Consider the following 5,200-nt stretch of genomic DNA (forward strand, 5'->3'; position numbering starts at 1 on the left):
CCAAGTACTGCATTTAGGACTCTTTTGTTGACCATGATGGCTACTCCATTTCTTCTAAGAGATTCCTGCCCACAGTAGTAGATATAATGGTCATCTGAGTTAAATTCATCCATTCCAATCCATTTTAGTTTACTGATTCCTAGAATGTTGACGTTCACTCTTGCCAGCTCCTGTTTGGCCACTTCCAATTTGCCTTGATTCATGGACCTAGCATTCCCGGTTCCTATGCAATATTGCTCTTTACAGCATTGGACCTTGCTTCTATCACAAGTCACATCCACAACTGGGTATTGTTCTTGCTTTGGCTCCATGCCTTCATTCTTTCTGGAGTTATTTCTCCACTGATCTCCAGCAGCATATTAGGCACCTACCAACCTGGGGAGTTCCTCTTTCAGTATCCTATCATTTTGCCTTTTCATACTGTTCATGGGATTCTCAAGGCAAGAATACTGAAGTGGCTTGCCATTCCCTTCTCCAGTGGACCACATTCTGTCAGACCTCTCCACCATGACCCGTCCATCTTGGGTGGCCCAACACGGCATGGCTTAATTTCATTGAGTTAGACAAGGCTGTGGTCTGTGTGATCAGATTGGCTAATTTTCTGCGATTATCGTTTCAGTGTGTCTGCCCTCTGATGCCCTCTCACAACACCTATCGTCTTACTTGGGTTTCTCTTACCTTGGACGTGGGGTATCTCTTCATGGCCTCTCCAGCAAAGCACAGCCGCTGCTCCTTACCTTGGACTAGGTTGCCCCTCCTGACCTTGAATGTGGAGTAGCTCCTCTCGGCCCTCCTGTGCCCGCGCAGCCGCAGCTTCTTGGACATGGGGTTGCTCCTCTCCACCGCCACCCCTGACCTCGGGCATGGGTAGCTCCTCTTGCCGTCACCCCATAAACTAGACAGTCACAAATCCAGGATTAGATCTAATCTTATACAAATCAGTCTAATTTTCTCTTTATAGAGTGTTTTCTTGTCTTTCAGGTCATATTACTGTTGAAAACACTATATTTTACTAAAAGGCATATTCATGTACTGCTTCTAAAGCACAGTTGACCTTAGGTTTCCTATTATTTGAATAATCTCCATAGAAACTGAAAAATAAAAATTCACTTTTCATATGAAGGTTTTTCCTAGGCTAAAATGATGGGAAGATGTGGAAAACAAGCATATTTTGCAATTTTAATGGTCTGCCTTGGAACAGAACATCCTCTATAATCTGTCTGGTAGCTGAATTGGTGATTGAATTCCGCAAACAAATGCCAATATCACCAAAGTAAAAACACAAATGTTAGAGCAGAGAAATACTGTAAGCACTCAGGATTTAGCAGACTAGAATCCAATTTTACTTTCAAAGCTCAAAAATAAACTAACTCTCTATGGCAATGTTTATGTAAGTAGCCCTGTGTCTCATTCTCCCTTGTGTGTGGATGGAAATAAAAAATAGTCTCTCTGGAACAGACACCAGGAAGAATCATAATTTCTGTGCATACTATGACAATATTTTCTGTACCAAAAATTAGGTCATGTCAGCAAAGACTTTTCAGAAAGAGTTAATAGGAACTATCCATTGGATTGTAGAGAAAGCAAGGGAGTTCCAGAAAAAATCTACTTCTGCTTTATTGACTACACTAAAGCCTTTGACTGTGTGGATCACGACAAGCTGAGGAAAGTTCTTAAAGTGATGGAAATACCAGACCATCTTACCTGCCTCCTGAGAAACCTATATGCAGGTCAAGAAGCAACAGTTAGAACTGGACATGGAAGAACTGACTGGTTCAAAATTGGGAAAGGAGTACATCAGGGCTGTATATTGTCATCCTGCTTATTTAAGTTATATGCAGAGTACATCACATAAAATGACAGGCTGGATGATTCCCAAGCTGGAATCAAGATTGCTGGGAGAAATATCAATAACCTCAGATATGCAGATAATACCACTCTAATGGCAGAAAGTGAAGAGGAACTAAGGAGCCTGAAAGGATGAGGATGAAAGAGCAGAGTGAAAAAGTTGGCTTAAAACTCAACATTCAAAAAACTAAGATCATGGCAACCAGTCTCATTACTTCATGGCAAATAGATGAGGGAAAAGTGGAAAGAGTGACCGATTTTATTTTCTTGGGCTCCAAATCACTGCAGATGGTGACTGCAGCTATGAAATTAAAAGATGCTTGCTCCATGGAAGGAAAGTTATGACAAACCTGTGTATTAGTGTATTAAAAACCAAAGACATAACTTGTCCAACGAAGGTCTGTATAGTCAAAGCTATGGTTTTTCCAATAGTCATGTACAGATGTGAGAGCTGGACCATAAAGAAGGCTGAGTAACAAAGAACGGATGCTTTTGAATTGTGGTGTTGGAGAAGACTCTTGAGAGTCACTTGGACAGCAAGGAGATTAAACCAGTCAGTCCTAAAAGAAATCAATCCTGAATATTCATTGGAAGGACTGATGCTGAAGCTCAATCTCCAATACTTTAGCCACCTGATGTGAAGAGCCAACTCATTGGAAAAGACCCTGATCCTGGGAAAGACTGAGGGCAGGAGGAGAAGGAGCTGACAGAGGATGAGATGGCTGTATGGCTTGACACAGTGAATAAGAGTTTGAGCAAGCTCCGGGAGATAGTGAAGGACAGGGTAGGTTGGCATTCTGCAGTCCATGAGGTTGCAAAGGGTCAGACACAACTGAGCAACTGAACAACAACAACAGTAACAATAGGAACTAGAGATAATGATCGAGGTGTTCTGAGAATTTGTGCCAATTTTATGTTTCTACATAGGAAAAAACCAGATATGATTCATGTAAGGTAAAGTTCATTTAAAGTGTACAATTCAGTGGTTTTTAGCAATTCACAATGCTGTGTAGCCATCACCACTATCTGATTCCAGAACATCTTCATCACCCTGCAAAGAAGCCCCTTACTTCTCAGCAGTGACTCTCCATTTTTCATTCTCTCCAGTTCCTGGCAACCACTCATCTGTTTATACTGATTTGCCTATTCTGGGCATTTTGCAAAAATTGAATCTTGTGATATGCAGGCTTCTGAGTCTGGCTTCTTTCACTTAGCATAATATTTTCAAGGTTTGTTCAAATTGTAGGATCTATCAGAATTTCTTTCCATTTTATGGCCAAGTAATACTTCATTATATGGATATGCCACGTTTTATTTATCATGTCCTAGCATTTCTATATAAATTTTAAAGTCAACTTATTAATTACTACAAAAATTCTGTTAGGATTCTGATTGTCATTGCTCTCAATCTATAGATCAATTTGGGGAGAAATGAGCTGTTAATAAAATTAACTCTTACAATTTATAAATATAGGATTGTTGTTGTTTAGTTGCTCAATCGTGTCCAACTCTTTTGCAACCCCGCGGACTGTGGCTCGTGATGCTCCACTGTCCCTGGGATTTCCCAGGCAAGAATACTGGAGTGGATTGCCATTTTCTTCTCCAGGGGATCTTCCCAACTGAGGGATCAAACCTAAGTCTTTTGCATTGCAGGTGGATTCTTTACTGCTGAGCCACCAGGGAAGCCCGAACATAGGATTACTCTCCAATTATTTCAGTCTCTAGTGTCTCAGTTTTCAACATAGAGATAATATGTGTTATTTATTATATTTATCCTTAGGTAGTTTAATATTGTTGGTTATTGTACATAGTATTGTTTTAAAATGTATTTTCTAGGTTCTTGTTGCTGGTGTAAATAAATACATTTGATTTCAGTGTATTGACGTTTTACCCTACAACATTACTAAATTCACTGAGTTGTCTTAATGTTTTCTATATATTTATAAGAATTTTGTACATACTCAGTCCTGTCGTCTGTGAATAAAAACAGTTAACACCTCTTTCTTTCCAGACTTTTTGCCTTGTATTTTGTTCTGTTGCCTTATTGAGCTGGCTAGAATTTCCAGTATAGTGTGAGCAGAGGAATAGGATTAGGTGTCCTTGCTTCATTCCTGATCTTACGAGGAAAGATTTAATTCTTTCACCATTAAATACCATGTTACATGTAGATTTTTTGTACGTGTTCTTCATCAAAATGAGACATTGTTTTCTATTTCATTTTGTTGAGAGTTTTAAATCACGAAGTCACACTGAAATTTGTTAAAAGCTTTTTCTGCATCTATTGAGATGGTCATGTGATTTAGCTTTGCTTTAAATGTAGTCAATTAAATTTGATTTTTAAATGCATGTTTATGAGAGATACTGATCTTTGGTTTTCCTATAATGCTTTTGTCAGATCTTGGTATCAGGTTCTACAGATCATAGATCAGTAGTGTTTTCATCTCCTCTATTTCCCGTGTGTGTATAAGATTGTTATTATTTCCTCTTTAAATGTTAGAAGTTATCAGTAAGGCAAGTTGGAATCTCTGTAACAAAGGCGAGCTGGAGTTTGAGTGTGAAAGATATTTGCTGGTGTTTAACACAATGGCAACCCACTCCAGTACCCTTGCCTGGAAAATCCCATGGACGGAGGAGCCTAGTAGGCTGCAGTTCATGTGGTCGTGAAGAGTCGGACAGGACTGAGTGACTTCACTTTCACTTTTCACTTTGATGCATTGGAGAAGGAAATGGCAACCCACTCCAGTGTTCTTGCCTGGAGAATCCCAGGGACGGCAGAGCCTGGTGGGCTGCCATCTATGGGGTCGCGCAGAGTCGGACAGGACTGAAGCGACTTAGCAGCAGCAGCAGCAACACCTCTATTGGGAGAGTGAGGAGTATGGGGTGAAGCTAGAAGTTAAACTTCAACAAATACTCTGCTAACTTCAACTGGCAGGCAGGGGTCTTTGGAGCCAGTGCTGCTTGTTAGGGTGTTAGGCCAAGTATTTTTACCTTTCCTTGAAGGTTGCTTTGAGAAGGTCATGACAATTGATGGGGAGTGCTTTGCAGACAGGTGGGCCCCATTAGTGCCAACCCAGTCAGTATCTGCATGGTGTCCTCAGCTCTCTGAGATAACCAGTGTCCATAAGCCTTCTGCCTCTTGGCCCCCAGTCCAGGAAGTGCTGGGCTGGTGGTGGGGCTCATGCCCTTTGCTTCCCTTTACTCTGGGATCATAAGCCTGCATTCTTATAGTCAAAGAAACTCAATGGCTTGTATTCCTTTATCAGTTTTATTGTTATTTTCAATAGGAGAGTTGGTTTAAGGCCAATCCTCAAACAGGTTAGGAAGAAAAAAGATCTCAGTTTAGCTTTTGATA

Source organism: Bison bison, unplaced genomic scaffold (genome assembly GCF_000754665.1).
Source record: "Bison bison bison isolate TAMUID 2011002044 unplaced genomic scaffold, Bison_UMD1.0 scf7180017864458, whole genome shotgun sequence".
Taxonomy (NCBI): domain Eukaryota; kingdom Metazoa; phylum Chordata; class Mammalia; order Artiodactyla; family Bovidae; genus Bison; species Bison bison.